Source organism: Calonectris borealis, chromosome 24 (genome assembly GCF_964195595.1).
Source record: "Calonectris borealis chromosome 24, bCalBor7.hap1.2, whole genome shotgun sequence".
NCBI lineage: Eukaryota > Metazoa > Chordata > Aves > Procellariiformes > Procellariidae > Calonectris > Calonectris borealis.
The window spans coordinates 5792532-5813389 of record NC_134335.1 but is presented as its reverse complement, the minus strand read 5'-3'; the positions used below and the strand labels follow the sequence as shown (position 1 = coordinate 5813389).

At 52.9% G+C, this 20858-nt stretch overlaps 1 protein-coding gene across 2 annotated transcripts in view; it reads left to right on the top strand.

The window, feature by feature from the left end:
• The window catches only part of LOC142092696 (protein CEPU-1), a 348616-nt gene that overhangs the window by 186814 nt on the left and 140944 nt on the right, over positions 1-20858 (top strand). The window lies entirely within an intron of this gene.

Genomic DNA, 20858 nt, shown 5'->3' with positions numbered 1-20858 from the left:
TTCACGGTGTCAGGAGGTGCAGCTCGGTCCTTCTGCATCTCCCTCCGCCCCGGGGGCTGAGCGGGAAGGGGAAATACCGGCTACGGGAGAAGCATCACCGTCCTGCCGGGATGGCGAGGGGAAGCACCGGTGACTGACAATTTATTTGAACCTTTGAGACTTTCTTTGAGCAATTTCTTTGATATTTCTCTTGGCGTCTGGAGGGGGAGGGAAGCGATGCTGATTTCTCGCTCTGCAAAAGTCAGCCGCGTCTTGTAACCTGGGGTGTGGAGAGGAGAAGCGGTGCCTGGGAGGGTGCAAACGTCTGGTGCACGTGGGGAAGGCAGCGTGGAGACCCCATCATCGTGTTTGCACGGGCAGGAGCATCTGTAGTGGGGTCCGTAAGGACACCGGGGAGTTTCATGGCACGCAAGCTGCCTGGCGAGAGGCTCCTTCCAGGCAACTCTGTGCACCCAACGCTGGGCTCCCACAGACGTGACATCCACGAGCAACAGTGAAATATCAGCAGCATCATGGCTGGGCTTAAATCTTTAGCGAGTCTCCATTTTTCTTTCTTTAAACGCTTACAGAATAAATGGAATTTATAATCAGAAACCATAAAATCTCTGATTTATGGTTCATCTTGATGACAATATTTAATAACTCGTGTATATTTTATTACATCTTTTTAATGCCCTGTTGTGGAATTTTACTTAGGCATTTCGCCCTCTATATCAACCTGTCGCAGCACAGATGGGCTGACTTTTTTGCTTTGGGCTGACAACGGAGCCAAGCATGCTCCGGGCTGGGCTCTGCCCAGGGCTGCCGTCAGTCTGTCCAAGCGGGCTCCAAAAGCGGGGCTGGACATCCAGCCGTGATCCGGCTTCTTCCAAGAGCTGCTTCCCAGATTGCAGATCCGATGCATTTCCCTGCCCAGGCAGCTCCTTTCCAACATCCCCAGCCAAGTTTCAGTGCAGGTGGGGAGAGAAATTCAACTGTAGGGCCTCTCTTCCCTCCTCAAGGACTTTTTGCTTGGAAACGCCTATCTATTTAGGTTATTGCTCAAGTGCATTCTCCTCTGGAGAGCATTCCCCGCCTTCCTGGGACCATTAGTGCAAATTAGCTGATGCATCCTATCAGCCCCCAGCCTGCTGCACCCAGGGTACCGATCCTCTTCTCGGCGCTTGCATGGGGAGGGGAAGCTCATAGCGCTGTAGCTGCGTTGTGGCTTTGTCGAAAAGCAGCAGCTCCCTCCCTCCCAGCTGGCTTTTATAACCGGCTGCTTCCCAGCCCTGTGCTGTTGGATGCGGAGAAAGGAGAGGGGGCTGGAGGGGATGGGCAGCGGCTCGGGGTGGATGTGTCTTGCGAGTTTGGATGTGAGAGTGGGTTGCGTGCTGCTTTGGGCATCTGCAGCCTGTTTTGCACGCACAGCCCGTGCCAGCACGAGGACAGGTCACATTGCTCTTGGTCTGCTCTGGGCTAGCTCTAGGGGGGACCACAGGCTCGGGGCCACATTGCCCTGCTGGAGCCTGGCAAGCAAGCCAGGAGCGTGCGGTAGCATCCATATTCCTCCTGCTGAGCGTGGTCCAGTGGTTTGATTTCCTTGCTCAAGAAGGATGATGCCACAGCCATAGCGTCCTGCCCACAGGGTCGGAGGAATAGCTGTGAGCACACCAGGCACCCCTAGGAACTTGTTCGGCGCGTCTGAGCGACGCTGGCTGTGCTGACAGTTGCTGCCCATCCATCCGGCGCTCCCCTCGCCTCGCTGCTCTTGGCAGGAGCCGGGCGGGCAGAGCAGCCAGGTGGAGAGGAGGGAAGGGGGCGAGACGGCTCGCTGGCGCGCCCGGCCGTGCAAAGGCAGGGCTGCCCGCCTCGCTGCCCGCACGCAACCCCGCAAAACCTCCCCCAGGTCTCGGCAGCCATCTGCACTGGCTGGGAGGGTTTGTGGGGATCAGGGGGACCTGGGGACAGCAGGAGAGGCTGCAGTCATGAGCGTGAAGGGAAGGGGGAGAAGGTGGAAAGCAGCCAGGCGGGGAGGAGAAAGCAGCGTGGCATCAGGCTCATCATATTTGGGTGCAACAGGGTCTGGCTCTTTTTTGGGTGTAACAGCATTAGGCGCTTTTTGGGTGCAGCGGGGTCGGGTGCTTCATGCTGGGGCTGTGGGCAAGGACGGGGGCTGTCCCCCTTGAACGCTGTCCCCCTTGAACGCAGTCCTCCTTTCTGGAGCAAACGAGAGAAGCCAACCCCGGATGAGGGTAGTTTCTTCCCAAGTCCCCAAAAAATTAATGGCCTGAGAGAAGGTGGCTATTAACCAGGTGATGCCGGCTGGACCGGGCTGAATTGCACCTGCAGGCTTTCTCTCCCGGTGCGACAGCGATGGGCTCCGTAGGGCCGTGACTATCTCTTAAGCAAAGGAGCGCTTGCAGAGCGATGCCACTGCTGGGGCCGTTGTTCCCTGCCCAGGACGGGTGACGCCGTGCTGTCCCTTGAGCAAGGAGCGCTGGGCAGCAGCAACCAGTTGGCTCTTGCATGGAGAAGGCAGAAACACCGACTGCCTGATTTACCTGCACTTTTATGCATCCACCAGTCTGCTGGACAAGCAGGTGCTGATGGTTTCTTTTTAAACAACTAGAAAATGTCAGCCTCCTTCCCCATGTTTTGACAGGTTTTGGTTGTTTTTTTTTTTTTTTGTGGGGCTCAAACTGTTTTGCAGAGAACTCGCAGGGCTAGATGAAATGTTTGTGCTGGGAAATCAGCCGTCTTCAAAAGGGCTCCTGTTCCCTTGCAAAACATTTGCAGAGTTTTCATCTGTGCGTTTTGGCTCCTCTGATACGAGGCAGGAATCGTCCTGGGAATTGTCTTCCCGTTGGTTATTCTGCTGTCTCTGCTCCTGCCTTGCCTCTGCTAGGAAATAGAAAAAAGCGGAAAGGAGAATAACTCCAACCAGCCACCACCAAGAAAACATCCTCTACGTGCAGATCTTGCTGGGCTTGGTTGGTTCTGGTCTAAAGAAGGTCATCGATCCCAAACAAATACCTGCCTGATCCTAGTTGCGTGGCCGAGGTCTCACATCACAGGGGTTTGGAGGAATTTTTGCCATCCCTGACTGCAAAGCAATTGCCCCAAATTTCCCTTCCTGGCTGCATGTGGTTTTTTAAAATTAATTTATTTATTTAAGACCACGACCAAGGAGGACCTTAAACCTGTGTCGCTGCCTGGGAGGAGCAGGATGATTCCTGCACAGATTTGAGCAAATAAAAAAGCACTGGCAGGATAAAACTCCTTCCCTGGTCGTTAAGAGAGAAGCTGGGGAGGTGCCTTCCCTGGGCATGCGCATCGCAAGGCTGGGCTGCCCGGCTCCGATGCTAAATTATAGTCTAGCAAAGGAAAAACCTCCTGAGGAGGTGGGAAGTGATCACAGCCTATAAATACCTTCCAGGCGATGTTGGAAATGAAGAAAGGGAATTATTCATGGTCTCCAAAGGTGGTAGGACGAGGAGCCGTGGCCTGGAGCTGAGGAAGGGAAAGTTTTTCTGCCTGGCCGTTAAGAAAGTGCCCCGCAGTCGAGCGGGGGAGAGTCCCCGGGGAGGGAGCGCAGGCGCCGGCCGGCAGCGCGGGAGACGAGTCATTAATGGGGATGATGAAGGGAAGGATCTTTAGACAACGCGAGAGGTCAACCTGTTGACCCAAGGCGGCTCTCTCCTGGCCCTATGGTCTATACGGTGCCATGATAAATTCCACTTACCCTACTTTACTGCAGGCACTTTATAGCTCGACTTAATGGCTAGGAAATCTCTTCACTTGACTGCTCCCCTTAAGACGAGAAGGCTGTCTGTGATCCTCGGGTTTAAGCAACAATTCACTGTCTGCGAAGGCATGATGCCTTTTTATTAGCTTCCCTCTCGGAGCATGGACTCTTGAGGTCCTGGCTTTTCTTTGCCACCAATTTTTCTCTTTCTGAGCTTGCTCCGGCCTTGCTGCCTTGCAGATTTGCACAAAAGGGGTGCCGTGTTCCATTTTGATACCAGCCTGGAGAGCAGGAATCGGCCGCGGAAGGTGCGGAGGATGTTGCTGGCAGCAGATGCGCGCCGTGCTACCAGCCCTCCTGTTTTTACTGCAGGTCTTGTAGGTCTCATCAGACTTGATGCTTTTCTTGATGTTACTGGCATCATGCGATTGTGCAGGAATCTGGGCTTTCGTTTAGCAGCAGTTTTGAGATGCTAGGGTTGCAGAAAAAAGCACGGAAATATGACTGGAACCTGTAGGCTAATAAAACCAGCCCATCTTAATTATGACCGTTTTTATTTTAGATATCAAAATGAAGGTTTGGGGGGGTCTAACTTGGAGCGGTGGAGGTATGGAGGTGCTCTGAGGGAGGGTTTTTAATGGGTGCGGTGCTGTGCTGGCTTGGGTTGTGGTGATGGAGGGCTGGCCCCGTGGTGCGGAGCTGGGGAGGTGCAAAGCATGGGGAGCTTCAACTCATCCCTGGAGGGATCCATGCTGGCTGCTTTTATTTAAGAAAATCGGTGATAGGCAAGTGAGGGACAGCATTTGAAGCGGTGCCGAGGCTGGATGGCTGTGTCCCCGCGCTGGTGGGCTGGGACGAGCAGCGTGTCCAGGAGCGATGCCCCGGGGTGGGGACGAGTGGGTGCTGGCAGCATCCTTCCAGCTTGCCTGAAGGCTGCGCTCCCTGAGGAGCCTCCACCGTCCCTTGGACTGAGTAGTGCATAAATGCCAAAGGAACGTGTGTCCCTTTTCAGAGGCTGTTATAGTAAATTGTTAGCAGGCGACGGCGCAGCAGAGGAACTGTCGCCATCGGCGGCTTTTTGTTAATCTGATCTGAAGGGTCCCCTTGTGAATGCATCTGGAGCGGTCCCCGCTCTCCCTGCGAATGCAAATTGCAGCGTGCAAGCTCCTGGTGCTTTTGTCAGGTGGGAGGTAGACAAGGGAGGCCGATGCAGGAAAGATTTTTGTGCCTCCACCCGGGCAGCGCGCTCCCCGCTTTCACCTCCGTGTCTTTTCGCTTTGCCCCCGTTCGCTGATTCCTAAATGCACGTCGGGGCACGGCGAGTAAGGATGGAGAAGGCCACCTTTGAAACTCTGGCTGGGAATCTTCCATCGAAGCACGTTTTCCCCCAGAAAGTGCCTTTATTGCAAAAACCATGTTTTTTGGGGACAATGTCCATTTTTCCAGGGAAATGGATTTTCCATTGGGAAAAATCTAAATCTAGATGATGACTGGTTGCCTGGAAGGAGCTCAGCGGTTTGGCTATCTGACGGCTAAGCCAGGAGGACGTGTCCTTGCTGGCCAGGGAGACCTGCTGGGAGGCAGGGGGGAGCCCCCCGCTTGCCATGTGGTGTCCCAGCTAAAAGGGGGTTTGTGAAACCCAGGTGACTCTTCCAGGAGCTGGGAGCTAGCTGAAACATCCTTCTTGCATTAGCTGAAATGGTACTTCCAAGGAGAAGAAAAAGAAAAAAAAAAAATCCATTCTATGGAAATTTTACTTTTTGGGAATTTCTGCTGAGATGGGGAAGTTCAGGGATTTTTTTTTTTTTTTCATTAAAAAAAAATATATATTTGAGTTTCAGTGGATTTCCATTTTCTAGCCAGCTCTCTGTGAGATGCCATTTCTGCAGGCAGCGTATGACTTTTTTTCCCCTCAGGAAATTTTCTAATATCAATTTAATTTTGACTCTCACAACTGCATCTATTCCGCGGGGAACCTACTCTACGGCCTCGCCAAGAAAGTGTTTCCTCTTAGCTGCGGGTTCATTTTCCAGTTTGAAAACCTCATTCAGTCATTCCTAACGAAAGATATAATCAACTTTCAGGCTTCATGGCTTAGCTGAGCCCCTAATGGAGATGGGGAAGCCATTCCTGCAATAGCTCAGCCCTTATTTCCCATGGCAGAGGTGCTTGCACCTTGCAAAGGATGGGTTTCCCCGGGTGAAACTGCACCCAGAGGGACTAGAGCCGGTCCACGTGGATGCAACTCCACGAGTTGCTCCCTGGGGATGTGGTCTCGCATCCCGCAGGGATTTGCCCTCCTCTGTAATTGCGGTGATGCTGTTCTCCACAAATTCCGCATGGCTTCTGCAGAAGCGGATGATAAAGAATTTGGCCCAGCTAGACTTAAAAGAAAGAAAAAGAAGGAAGAGACAAAAACCAAAAACAGTGAAAGCACAGTCTGCGTCCCATCTGATTGTATTTTCACGCCCACACGTCTGCTCTGCATAAATGTTTTTGGAGCGCCGGGGGGAATAGTCTCTCGTTGCAGTGACATGCTGTGCAACAGAAAGGGTTTGCTTTATTCGGAGACCTTGCTGAATTACGCCATGGATACCGTACCACACATCCCCTCCTGTGCCCGCATCTTCCAGTCCACTGCCTCGTGAGCAAGTGGAAATACGAATGCAAACAGCACCAGGCAAAGAAGATCAGGTGGAGATATGGAGCAGTAGGAACCCTGTAAGTCACATCAGGTCTGTCTGCCCGGCTGGGACTGGGCTGTGTTGAGTAGCCCAAGTTAGTTTTAAATAAGGAGGTCCAAACGGGACCTGACGGAGCCAGGTGGAAGTTAATAATCTGAATATTTACCCAGCCTTGTGGTGGAGGAGCCCCGTGCTGGTCTGGGTGTAGGCAAGCCCTGGAGGTGTGCAGGTTGGGCTCGATGGGCAAAAATCCCATTGACTTGAAAGGCAGAAAGCCCTGGCAGCGTCCGGAAAACCCAGATGGTTTCTGGAAAGGTGGCTCAGGGTTGGGATGCTGGGGGGCTGGGGTGCCCCCTGTTCGGGGTGGCCTCGTGCACTAGCAGATGGCTCGTCCCTCCATCGCTGCGTCGGAGGGGTCCAGCACAGTGCTGCCGGAAAAAATGCCCTAAGGACCACAGCGTGCTCGGGTGTGACACGGGGCAGGGGCAAACCCATCCCTTTAGCTGGGGCTGGATGCTCTCTCTGTGATGGGCTTTTAGGTTTCCCTTCCACCCGTTCAACCCTGGAGTATGAAGAATCAAAATTTCAGAAATTGAGAAAAAAACAAAAGCGCCAAATCCTCCTCCTCCCTTCCCCAAAAAACAGATGAACCAACAGAAATTTTTAATTTAAATGTTTGGGTACAAATTACCTGACAAGCCAAACAGAGAGGTGTTTCGAACCAGCTCTCGAGCTTTTCATTCAGAAAATATTGAAGCGCCGCGACCTGATAGTTTCAGAACTCACCCATAAAGCTTCTGAAGTGAAAAATTAATCCGAAGTAACCTCTTTTTCTGCTTTTCAAAAGCAGATTGGCTTTTGATGAATGCTTGTACCTCCTCGATAGATCCCAGTCAACCGAGCCCAGGTCTTTCCCCTTGCCTGGTCTGAATCCCCGGAGCATCGGAGGGTCGGCATGCCCGTGGGGCTGGTCTGGGCGTTAGCGATGTCTCTGGGCACCTGGAGCATTTCCACTCCTACCTCCTCTCCTTTTGCTGCCCCTGTCAATCCGTGTCCATCCTTTCTTCTTGCAAGTCAGGTGTCTTTTGCTGCTGCCTTTTATCCCTCTGAATCTACCTTACGGGATTAGGCATGAAATGGAGGGTTGTAGCATATAATAGCGGGGCTGTAATTACCTTACGAATACGGCGTAATTACACCGTGGTAAGGCTGTTGAATAACCTCATCACCACCCACTAGTCCCTATAACTGGAATTTCTCTACATTTCAGCTGTAAGGTTACCTACATCTCCACAAGTGTGACTTTGGCTTCCTGGTCACCCTGGCTGTGTGTTTTTAGCATTCAGTGGCATCACTGGTATTGCACTTACGCTCTAATTAATTTGCAGCCACGGAGCTAGCCTTGGAGTTGTACGAGAGCAGTGGAAATTGCAGGTGTGGAAAGCGTAGCTACCGTGTTACGTCGTACTGCGATCGCTGGGTAATTGCACCCCTCGTGCTGTTAGCGTATAACCACGTTAAAGTTTTGGTGGGACCTCCCCTGGGTCTGGTGGCACGGGTTCGGCTGGGCAGACAGAGCCAAGCTATAGCAGATCCCTCCGGCCAGGCGCAAACCTCCTTCGATTAAAGGCTGTGAAACAGCAGCTTGCCCGATCCATCCTGCTTGCAGCTTGGAGCCCATCAGCCCAGCCTGGACATGGCTTAGAGGCACCACTCAGCAAACTTCGGGTCCGGATCGATGAGCAACCTGAAGCTAATTGCTGACCCCCATCGCGCGTCTCCGTCCCCCCCCACTCCATTAAAACGAGCATAACCGTTTCCCTGCCTTTTGGAGCTGGTTGAGATACACAGCTGACGAGCGCTGTAACATAATGGATTTTTATTATTATTAAGCTCCCAGTGACTCTTTCCTTGTCAGTATAATAGGGCTAATGAAATGTCCCCACTGCTCATGGGAGTTGGGAGGACAATTTGGTCCGGTTCTCCGTAGCATTTGGAAGAGGCGAAACGCTGGTAGTTGTTATTTATTACGGATCTGGTTTACTTAGCGCTGTGTTTATTGAGTCTGTCTCCCACTCGCAAATGCCGAATACAGTTCCCAGCGCTGCTCCCGGTGCCAGGGATCCTTCTTGCCGCCGCTGAGCTGCCTGCGAGTTGCCAGCTGGACTTGTTGTGGACTCCAGTTCAGGACAGTGGGCCAGGTTCCTCCCTGGTGTAACATCATTGACTTTAATTAAGCTACGCCAGGGAGAAATTTGGCCTGCTTCGTTTGCTAGCTGTGCGCTGATGCCAGTCGAAAGGCACGGCGGGTGCCAGCAAGGGCTTTGACAGCCCAATTTCAGCGTGGGACAAAAGTCCCCGAATCTTCGTTTGCTTTGGGGCACCAGTGTCCGCTGATGGGGAGGGAAGAGGGAATCAAACGACGTGCTCGTTGTAGGGCTTCACATCTCATGGTAGTCCAGGTTTTGTCCCCCTGTCCTCTTCCCCAACTGTCTGGAGGTATACAGAAAAAGAACCAAGAGGGGAAAAAAATTGGCAGCGGATCCTTAAATAATATGAGGACTGTCTCAAAGCTGAAGAGCTGCTGCTGTCAGGTCCTCTGGATCAGACCCAATTTGCTCATTACATGCTTGTAACTGGCATCAGAGACCTGCGCTTAGAAGCAAAGCCTTGTTTCCTGGTGGCGAAGTTTAGCCGGTGCCGTCACCGGGCTCACCACCGCATTCCGGGGCAATTTCGGGAGAGCCCCTTGTCTCCTTAACCCATCCCTTGCAAGGTCTTGAGTACGGCAGCCCTGGCATCGCCTGGCTCGGTGACAGTCACTCCCGCAGCATCACCTCGGCCACCACGCGCCGGACCCCTCCGTCATCCCCACCAGCAAGGATGCGCTTCCCCATCGCCTCCCAAACGCTGCCCGGAGGCTGCTTCCCGGGGAGATAATTTGGTTGCCTGGTTCAAAGCGGAGTTAAAGTTTCTGTGCTGGCAGATCTGGGGCAGAGTTTTAAGAGCGTCTATATTTTCTCCCGCGCCGTCTGAAGCGAGGCACATCCAAAGCTTGCAGCCCTTGGCTTTCATCCGCCTCACCCCAGGCATTTGTGAACCGCTCTCCTCTGAATCGGCTCTCCCATTTTAGTATTTCCTGGGGTGTTTTAGAGAGTGGCTCTTGCTCTTTAAATGCAGGGGCATTTTTAAAAAATATGTATATAATTAAGTCTAAACGTAACGAAGTCGTGGCTTTTAATGCATCCCCTCCTTGGTCTGCTGAGAAGGGCAGCGCATGATGTGATGAGGTGGGCGCTGTGATGGGATGAGGTGGGCGCTGTGATGGGATGAGGTGGGCGCTGTGATGGGATGAGGTGGGCGCTGTGATGGGATGAGGTGGGCGCTGTGATGGGATGAGGTGGGAGCTGTGATGGGATGAGGAGGGAGCTGTGATGGGATGAGGTGGGCGCTGTGATGGGATGAGGTGGGCGCTGTGATGGGATGAGGTGGGCGCTGTGATGGGATGAGGTGGGCGCTGTGATGGGATGAGGTGTGCGCTGTGATGGGATGAGGTGTGTGCTGTGATGGGATGAGGAGGGAGCTGTGATGGGATGAGGAGGGAGCTGTGATGGGATGAGGAGGGAGCTGTGATGGGATGAGGTGGGCGCTGTGATGGGATGAGGTGGGCGCTGTGATGGGATGAGGTGTGTGCTGTGATGGGATGAGGTGTGTGCTGTGATGGGATGAGGAGGGAGCTGTGATGGGATGAGGAGGGAGCTGTGATGGGATGAGGAGGGAGCTGTGATGGGATGAGGTGGGCGCTGTGATGGGATGAGGAGGGAGCTGTGATGGGATGAGGTGGGCGCTGTGATGGGATGAGGTGGGCGCTGTGATGGGATGAGGTGGGCGCTGTGATGGGATGAGGTGGGCTCTGTGATGGGATGAGGTGGGAGCTGTGATGGGATGAGGTGGGAGCTGTTGGGTGCAGAGGGATATATCTGAGGCTCAGACACACGGAGGTCTGCATCTCCCACCACCTCCTCCGCAGGGCTCAAAGAGGAGCTCGCTTCCCTGCTGGCACTGGGTCTCCTTCCCGGAGGCCGCAAGGTGCTTTTGTACCCAGCTCTGCCCATCTCGGGTTATCTGAGGACACGGGGTGCAGAGAGCAGCAGGTTTGATGAGAGCCGGGACGTGCAGGGAAAAGCTGTGGTGCAGACAGTTAGAAAGTGATAACTTGCAGTGATGGCTTTGCCAGGAGGAAAAAAAAACCAAAACCACAAAACCCCCTGTAAATTCACTTTGTTTTAATAGTCAAATACTCCTTTCTGTGTGGTGTGTGTGCTCATGCGCACGCTGGTGTTATGGCATTATCGGAACAAAATATTCAGATGATTCCGAACAGAATTTGTGTTTCACAAGCTACTTGGAAATGTTGGCTTGGAAACAGAAGTGTAGCGTTAGGAGCCTGTTTCTCCCGGGAGGGTAATAACTGGCCCCGAGCTGCTCTGCAGGGCTGGGTTTTGGAGCGTGGGATCCGGGTGACTTCTCCCCGCAGGCAGGGACAGGGCTCCAGAAATCCCTGCTAGAAAGTGGCACAGTGCAAATCCCCTTCCCCAGCACGGAATGAGCTCCCTAAATAAAGATCAGGAGGAGCCCCCAGCTCCTCCTGCCCTTGGTCCCTCATCCACACTGCGGAAAAGATGCAGCGGGATGTGCAAGGCTGCTTTGAAATGGCAGCTCTGCTCCTGCTCTGCTAACGGCACAGCTGAACCCGTGTCAGCATCCCAGCCCATCGCTCTCCTACCGGCACCGTCGGCTCCGATTCCTCGGCTGAGACCGAGTTGAGGCTCTTAGGCCTTCATTCCCACCAAAACGAGCAGCAAATCAATGCAGGCCTAATAAAAGATGATTGGAAATTGCTAATAGGAGCATGGGAGGGCAGCCCTGCCTCCCGGAGCCAGGATGAGTATGGATTTTCTCATGCCGGGGATTGTAAACTCTTCTGAATTCCCTAGGGAGCCCTGGATGCTCACCTTCTCCCTTTGCCCTCATAGTTCTCCTGCATCCTTCCAAAAGGAGCCTGGTAATGGTAATTAGCTAGATTAATTAGCTGGCGGTGGCAGGGAGGGCTCAGCCTGCCTGCAGGGGTGCGAGGGAGCGAGCTGGGGCAGGGTGCGTGGCGAGGGCGAGGAACCTCTCGGCGAAAGCGTGCAAGATCATCTCCTCTGCTCCTGCCCTGGCCAGGCTTTGGTCCCCATCCCACGGTACGTGTGGCGGGGCAGGGGGGATAAATTAGGTCGGGGAAGGAGGGCACAGACTGGAAAGGTTCTCACTGCCTTGGTGCTGGGCTTCAATTTCGGCTCCCGAGAGCTGCTCGCGCCTTATTTATGGACTCGCATCTCCCTTCCTCCGGCAGCGTCGTGCCAGCAGCCACGGTCCCAGCGCCCCGCAGCCTCCCGATCACTAATAGATCACACCGCCGATAAACACGTTCCTCTGCTCTGTATTCGGCAGCCAAACCCCCGCCTGCCCTTCGCGTTGGTGGTTGCTGGGGAATGATGTATGAAATCCAAGTCGGTTTGATTCATACGAGTTGCGTTCACCTTGCAGAACAGGCTGTCACAAAAAATAATAAACCTCCTTGTTTTAATGCCCGGAGAGGTTGTTGGACGGGCGGCAGGATGGGTTTAGATCCTCTTCCAAGGAAAGAGACGCTTTTGAGAAAGACTGATGGCGAGCCACGGGATGGCTGCACAAACGGTAAATAATAATTAGAGCCGGGTCTGGAGGCTGCGGTGCGGAGCAGGGTCCCGTCACACTACACGCAGCACCGATGCTCTGAAAGGGACGATCCCTGACCCGCGGTCCGTCAGGTCTAAATGGATGTTGCAAAGAGCAGGGGGTTGCCAGCGAGCGGCGAAGCGACGTGTCCCTTGTCACCCAGGAGGAAAGGTGGCACGGTCCTAGATGCTGCGGCTTGCTAGCTAGATGCTGACCGGGATGGCTGCAGTTTATCATCGCTTACGTTCAAGGGAGCTTTGCCAGGAGATGCAAAACCCTGCTGGGCGAGTGCTCACCCCTTGATGTACGTAGTCCATCGCTTGGTCCCTTTGGATTTTTGTCATGCCACAGCTTAGCCCTTCCCTGGGCCCAAGCCAGCTTTCAGGAGGTATTTTCTTTGGAGTAAATGCACCAGCACAGGGGATCCGGTGATTACTTTCTCGCTGTAGCCTCATCTCTCTCCTTTTTGGGCAGCGGCTCGGGTCACGATGCCCATCTCTGCTTGGCATCAGACCTGCCTGGTGCCCCCAGCCTGACCTGAGCTCGGCCTCTTGCTCCTTCTCCCTTGGGACACCGTGCTGTCTCCTGCTTTGGGGTGCGATGCCCGAAGCCCCGTCCTCCTCCTCGCCCTGCAGCAGCCCGCGCGTGCGCAGGGCGCCGAGGCAAAAAGTATTAATGGGGGGGAAAAGTTAACCACGTTTATTGAACTGCGAAAAAGGTTGGTTTTATATCCCTTTATTGAAATATAAAGACAGCTTTTATAACCTTTTAAAGGGGCATAAAAGCAGCTTGGAGACTAGAAAGCTTGCTCCAGTTGAGGCAGGCAAAAAGAGAGAGGGAAGGGAGGAGAGCAAACAGCTGCCATGTCCTGAGGTCAGAAGTAAGTGGGGGGGGGGTGGATGGGGCCACTGGGACCCCAGTTTCCAAGCCGGTTGTGGTGTCACCCACCTCGGGGAGGTCTGGAGCCCTCGCTGCTGTTAGCAGCCCTGGCTCTGGGCTTTGACGCGTGTTCCTCCTCTCAGCGATTGCAAAGCCAGTTCCTCAGACCTCTCTTGGGAGGGGTAGGTGTCGTACTTAATGAGCTAACCTCTTTTATTTCATTTTTCTCCCCGGTTCTCCATGAATAAATACTGCTTTGGCTTTGTTCTTCCTGGAACGAGGGAGGAGGGAGTCTGTAAAGATCTCGCTTTGAGGCTGGAGGGAAAGTTTGCTCTGCAGACTGCTCCAGACATCCAGCCTCTCCGGTGGGACTGCAAGGTGGACCAGCTCACAAACTCGGTGGCCTGAGCAACGTCAATTAATTTGGGATGTGTTTGCAGAGCGATGGGGAGGTGCGATTCCAGCTGGGTTGAGCACAGCTCGCAGCAGCAGCGAAGAGCCGGAGGAGCTGGGCAGCTGGCGTGTGACATCCCAAAGGTCTGGGGCTGGCAGCGTTTTGGGGCAGGGATGTGCTGCGATCCCCCTCCTCCATGGCAGAGGATTCGCTGCCTCCTTGCTGCTTGGGGTGCGGTGGAAAGAAGCATCTTTAAAGCCAGGAGGAAGCTCCTTCCACCTCTTCCAGGGCTCCTGGACGGTGGTCCGAAAGCATTTGGTGTTGCAGGTGGTTACAGCCCGGCCACCTCGTGCTGGCACGCTCCTCCCAAGACGGAGATGGGTTTTCTCCGTCCGGCAAGGGAGATGTGGCTTTTTCCTTTCCTTGTTCACGCAGCGGTCGGTCTGACGCGACATTAAAAGAGGAGAGTGACCTTTATACCGGTCTCCAGCGCAGGAGAGGGGAGAGCTGAGCCCCCGTCTGCAGCAGGGCGCATTTTGAATACGGATAGGTCGTGCGTCTCGGTTATCCCCATGCCATCTCCCAAATAATAAGCTTCCAGAGATAATGCTGTAGGGCCGTAAAGAGGACGGGAACGGGAGCAGCTGCTTCTAATTTCGCTTCATGGGGAGGGAGGTAATGCTGAGAGCACCCCGCATTCTCTGCACATATTTTTCATCATTACAGGCAGAAATGCCAGAGTGGTGACAGATATTAATGCAGTTCACGCCGGGAGAAAATCTTCTTTCCATCAGACTCAATGTGCAGCAAGAGGGCAGTGCCATTTGCAACCCTAGGGAGGATATGTTTGAAAGGTGATGTGTTTTTTACCCAGGAAGTTTTATTCCAAGACAAAGTTCGGTTTGGAGAAAGGGCACCTAAAACCATCCTGCTGGGGGCTGCGGGATCGCTCCCTGCCCATGCCACGGACCTGAGCGAAGGTGCATTTGCAGCGGTGCTGGAAATTAATTTGGATTTTGGTGCAACTCAAATTACCCTGCACTGGCTCAGCGGTGGCTGCATGTCACCGTGGGGATGTCACTGTCCTGGGTGTCAAATTTTGTGACCCGGGGTCCCAGCCTGCCCCCAGCCCCGACCCGCAGCGATGCTGTGAGGTCTGCAGACTTGCTCTGCCGAGGGCTGCACTTCCTTGCGCCCCTCAGCCTCCTTTTATTTGCTTATCCCACTAAATATTCATCAGTAACATTTAAGACAAAGGAAAGAGATAATTACAAGGGGAGAGTTTTTTTGCAGTATTAAAGGTTAACAGAATTCTTGGCATTTGTGCCTTGTCGATCTCCATGTAATTATGCTCATTTCCCAGAATTCAGAGGCGACTGTGCCTGTTAACGCTCAAAGATGGTACCCCGGGAATTAGATTTATGAGATCATTTCTCAAAATCTTCAGATTCAAACCAAGCATCTTGCTTAATGGCATGTCTATTATTAATATTATTCTTGGATGCATAGCGCCGCGAGGGTCAGAGGACCAGTGGCAAAACTAAAATTGATACAGGCAGACAGCGGCGCACCCGGCTTTTGTTCCCGAGGAGCGCTCGAGCAATTTGGCAACCTCGGCGCCTTGGGAAATGAGACTTAAGGTTGGCAAAAGATGGGCCCCGCAAAGGTGCGGGCGTTCAGGTTTGAGGTACATCTGAAACCGCCCCTTTTTGGCTGCGGCTGGTCAGGAGTCGGAAAGCAAAACTTGCATCTCGCCACCCTGGTTTTGAAGGGGGGTGATCCAGGTCCAAAGCCAGCTGCGGGTAAAAGGCAAATCAGGGTCTCCAGGAGAGTCTGATTTTTTAAAGATGCCGAACACCTGGCAATGGGCGGGGGTTTTGCTGAGAGCTGCTGAGCGTGCTCGGTGGTTTCAAAAGAAGGGATTTCAGGGGCTCCGCTCTTAATAGCTGCTTTTTATTGAACACCGTGGTCTTAATCAAGATATCTACTCCTCTCCTGGTGCCTGCTCCGCCTGGTTTGCACGGACCGAGCGGCTTTCTGGTAGGAAAGGGCTGGGGAAAATGAGGAGGAGGGGAGGTGGATGTGGTGATGGGCCAGCATCAGCCAGGCACATTTACCCTCCTGCTTCCCCCCGGGGTTTAGGGTGCGTGCGTCCACATCCAGATGGGCTGGGGAAGGTTTGGCGTGGTGTCTTCTTTGGGGCCATCCTTGCTGCCCGGGGGAGGGCACAGCAGCTCTTGGAGCTGCTCCTCCAAAGGGTTATCCAGTGCAGAGCTCACCGATGTCCCCAAACTGTGGGCAGAAGTTCGGGGGGGAGAAGCGCCTGTCTTCACATTTAAGGGAGCTGTGCTGGAGCTCCCAAATGTCCGCGGTGGGACCCGAGGCGCGGCTGGCTTTGCTTTTCAGCCTATTCAGCTTTTTCGCTCTTCCCGTGAGCACTTAGTCCTGTTAAAACGCAGAGTGGATTGAGTTGTGGAGCACTGGGTTAATGTCATATGCTTATAAAATGCTATTAGATGGCTAATGGCATGGTTTTATCCTGTGTCGTCAGCTGTCTCTGGCACCTGATTCATCCCGATCAAACGCTGCCGTTTGCGGAGTGAACGTAAAGGATGCCTATCAGGGTGTTAATATAACAACAACAATGCAACAAGAAACAGATTTATAGAAAACCAGTATTGATTTGTACCAAGGATCAATCCCTGTTCATAACTTTCACTGTGCCAGCATGGCTTAGTATCTCCTTGATGATTTTTTTTAACTCCCTGTGTAGATATTTAATATTAAGGCTGCACGTATGGAGGTGTCGCTTCACAAATACGCATGTTGTGCTGGCTGGGCTGTTGTAAAAGGCTCAAATACTGAGAACTGTGGGAGAAGGGAGGAATCCCGAAGGAAAAGCCAGGCCTTGGGGACCGCTGTGCATCCCTCCCCGAGCTCGTGTCCAAGCTGCAGCGCTGCCCGGCCCATCTGTAACGTACATCAGAGCATCCTCAAGGATGCTATCTCTGCGTATAGAAGGGACGGCAGTGCTAGGGAGTATTTTAGTAGCTAACGACGAGGCTTTCTTCTTCCTCAGGTGGTACCTTCTGGGTTACCTCTTGAGATCTTGCAGGGAGGTAAATCCTTTGCTGGCTTTGGCTTTGAAGCACCAGCTTGCGACAGGCTTTTGCAACCTTTTGCTGGTCCTCCGGCCCCTTGGCTGCAGCAAGCACGAAGCCGGGGGTGCCCTGGAAGGAGTTAACTCGTGCTTGAAAATCCCCAGCCTCTGAGCACAGAGTGACAAACCCAAGCAGTTTTTTAAAGGGCAAACAAAATGTTCCTTTTTACGACCAGGCGCCTGGTGCAAAGCTCAGGCAGCAGGGCAGTGGATCCCGGCGTGGCTTTAGGGGAAGGCTCCCAAAAGCACACTTCATTTGAATTTAATAGGACGGTTACTGTAAGTTTATATAAATGCCAGTTAAATATTAACGGCATCTTTAGCGGGGATTAATGGGGTCTCCTGCATCGTTTTTAAACACTATGAAGAGGGTGCTGGTAGTCACTGCCTGCCTTCAGTGTAAGGGACTGAGGGCTGAGTGCCCACGAGGATGCTTCTTGCATTCAGAAAACTGGCCTAGAAACGTCCCCAATCGGGCAATTTCTCCAGCTCGGCACGGGAATGCCTTTGGGGCAAGAAGGGCTCAAAATGGCTCCGGCCAAGTAAGGCTCTCAATCATTGTTTCTTAATTGGGGCCACCGTTAACGAGGGGGTAAATGAGGCAGCGGGGTGAGCGGAGCGGGAGCCCACGTCCTTTGTGTCTGCGGTGAATGGGTGTAGACACTGAGAGCTCAGTGGTTATTCAGGAAAAGCTCCCCCGGACTCGTGTGTCATTCCCCTGACTAATGCCAAGCAAATGAAGCACTTTTTTGCAACTCTGGGCTTATTGGAGAATAATGTGGTATGCGATAGCACGAATGGGGTTATGAAATCATGTTTTCATTTTGAAGGAACAAAAAAGGCTCGAGCATAAATTATGTTTCTGATCATATTTGGCAATTTCAGATTAAAAATAAATTTCCACTTTGGGGTTATAGATTGCCATCTATCAGCTTCCTGAAAAGGAAAAAAAAAAGGAATTAAAAGAAAAATCTGGCTGTACAAATTGCCTTGCTATGACCTACTTATTGAAAGTAATTTTTTTTTTTTCTCCCAGGAATGAAATCTTTCAGTGTGGGGAGGCGTGGTATTGTATGTATGTAGGTTTGCAGGCAGGTATATAGGCACGGGATGTATGGGAGGACCTATCAGCTGTCCCTGCAAGCAGCTACATGCAAAGTAGATGCTAGAATTGTGCTGGATATTTCTGAGAAAGCCGAAAAAAATGCGGCAATCATGTTGTTTTTCTTGATAGAGGAACCTTAACTGCAATTTTGCATCTGGTTGTCAGCCTTCGGGACCACTCGAATCTGCAGATTAGACGCTTAGGCTTTGTTTTGCTCAAAAAGCCTGAGATTGGGGCAGCGTTTGCTGGAAGGCTCCCGGGCCTTGCGGAAGGAGCCGGGGTCCCTTGTAGCCAGCTACGGGAAACGCTGGCCCGGGCCAAACGGCACGGCTCTTCCCTGGGGGCATTTTTTGGGACCGATTTGCTTAAAACCTTCAAATGAAAGCCCCAGCTGGGAGGGCCCACGTGAGCCAAGGTTAGAAAGACGTTTACGGGAGTCGCTGTGATCTGGCACTGCTGCCTTTCACCCTGTCCAATCTCTTTCGAGCAAATTGAGTAAATATCTGCTGAAAACGGTTTTGCCTGGCTGACAAACTGCCGGGCTTGCAGTCGCTGCCCTCTGCTCTGCCTGCAAGACTCCCTCTCCCCAGCTATCGCATCTCCGATAGAGATGCTCCTCTGCAAAGCAAACCCACGGGCTCTTGCTCCTTTTAACCCTTTCCCTCTCCGTGGTTTTGGCATCCTCCCTGCCGGTTGCCACCTTCCCAGGGGAAATCCTTCCCCTGCCTCCATCCGTGCCGCTGCTCCTCTTCCCATCCGATGCCAGCCCTGGCTTCCCTGCCCGCGCTGCTTGTGGTACCCTGTTTGTGGTCTCTGCCAGGAGAGGGGGGCCTTTAGCCTTGCTGGAAAGAAGGAGGTTGAGGAGATACATATGGAGATAAATATATACCTAGAGTGTGTTTTGCTCCTTCTGTTTGTCTCCTGCCTGTTGCTCGCAATGGGGAAAAAAAAAAAAAAATACTTTTATCTAAGTAGGAAGAAAAGGAAGAAGCTGAAAGCAAGAGGCTGCATTTCGTGCTCGGGTAGGTGCTGCTTTGCAAGCGGCTTAGCCCGTGTTCGGCAGACTCTTCTTCTGCTGTGGTCAAAAACCAACGAAGGAAAAAAGACTCTCTCATCCCCAGAGGAGGCTACAAAGCTCTCTTTCTCTTGCTGCTGAACCTTCACAGCTGGACTCAGTTGCTGGCTCCTCTGCTGCTGGAGCAACTGAATTATTTAAAGGAATCTTGATTTCGTTTTCTCTTTGCTGTTTCATGCGTTGTGTTTATCGTCTATAGATATTTTTATAGTCTGAAGCAATTACAGCTGTCAGAAAAGAGACGAGCTGTGACAGGCTGATTTATACGTACATTGTATGTATGCAAGAGAGGGAGAGCCGGAGACGAGGAGATAGACCAGGGATTCTGCTGGGCTTTGGTATGCAGGAGCTGGCGATACCGGATTTAAGTTCCTTGGGATTTTCAAACAACGCTGATGATGTCCTAACAGTGGGCCAAATTCAGCCCTTGCAAGGGCTGAAGCTGTTCAGCAGGTCACGTTCTGCCCCAACCTCGCACGCTTGCAGTGCAGGCAGGGGCTTTCTCTCGCGATTGAAGATGCTCCTGGCAATCTGAGCCCGAACGCTGTCTTAAAAGGTTAACTGGCTGTGGTTATTGGAATCCCTTTGGATTTGCTGACTCAGGAGATGGTCTCTGCCCATCCAAAGGAGCGGCCTCGCAAAGAGAAGCAAGCTTTTGCATGACGAGCGTGGCCGACGGCTTGCAGGTCCTGCACACGAGGGTGTTCCCCAGCAGCGAATAGGTAGCAGGATGGGTCCCCATCCTGCCAGGGGTGCTGGGATGCTGCAGCAATCGGCAAAAGCAGCGTCTGTTTTTTCTTCGCTGACTTGTGCACCCCAGTGCAATGCCGTAACCCTCTACGAGGAGTTTCACCCTACTGCTGACGGTCTCGCTTTTTGCAGTTGGGTTTCTGAGACCCAAAGGGGGGGCTGCTAAAGGCAGGCGTTTACCCCTCCCCTGCCAGTCCGGCCAGGAGCAGTGAGCTGCAGAGATTAAACTCCTCCTGCCAAGAGCTGGGGAAAGCTGCTGTTTCCTCTGGGAAAAAATAAGACTTGAGGCAGCGCGTCAGACCAGCGCTAAATTCAAGGAGCAGAACCTTCAGAAGAGGAAGAAGTAGAGTGACTTGCAAAGCAATCCCCTTCTCGTATGACCTATCAGCACGCACAATAATAATAAAGCTTTATTTGATTGAGTGTTTCCTCTGCCCGGCACAGCTCATAATGTTTTCGAGATTAAATAGCACAGTTAGTGAATTAAGCAGTAGTTTACAGGGGATTCGGAGACTCCAGGGATTAGTAACAGGCTATGGATCCTTTCACATCTAGGTCACCAGTTTGAATCCAGCTCGGGTTGGCAGCGATTTCAGGGGAAAAAAAAAAAAAAAAAAAGAAATTGGTGCCGTGTAATAGCTGCAGAGCACGCGGTGAGGAATGGAGGGAGGGAGGACTTTTGGATAAGGTCCCGGCGTCGCGGAGAAGTCATTGGGGACGGCGGGTGGAGGAGGCCTGGTTTTCCCTAATGCTGGGCTGTCGCGGCTCTGGGGGGGCTTCCAGGGGCGCAGCACCCCGAAAGCTGAGGCTCGGCTGCTGGCTCTGCGCTTGCTCAGTGGCTCCGGGACTTTGTGCTCCGAGGATGGCTCCCCGGCACCTTTTACCAGCATGAAACTGTGCCTGGAAATATTAATGTGTTTAGCCGCTAGCGGAGGGAAGGAGGAATTACTAGGCATAAGCAAATGCGATATTTGTTAAATTATGAGCTGATAAAAAGTATGCGGGGACCGTGCTCGCGGCTGGGGAGGAATTTGCCACTTAAGCTCATGCTGTGTGTCTGTGAGGTGCAGAGGACCGGGAGGGCACGCTCCTGCCTCTCCTCGTCACCACCTGCCTGACTTTGGGGGGGGGGGACATCGTCCCGTGCCTCAGTTTCCCCTCCTGCACAGTGGCTTTGCCGCCTGGGGAGGGGATGGTGCAGAGGTAGAGGAGGGCAAATGTTAGAGGTAGTCTGGTGCTGGCTGCTGGGTGCAGGTAAGCACGCCGGGGAAGCGAAGGGGAGAGCGGGGGGGGTCCTGACATCCCATCCCCCGAGGAGCGT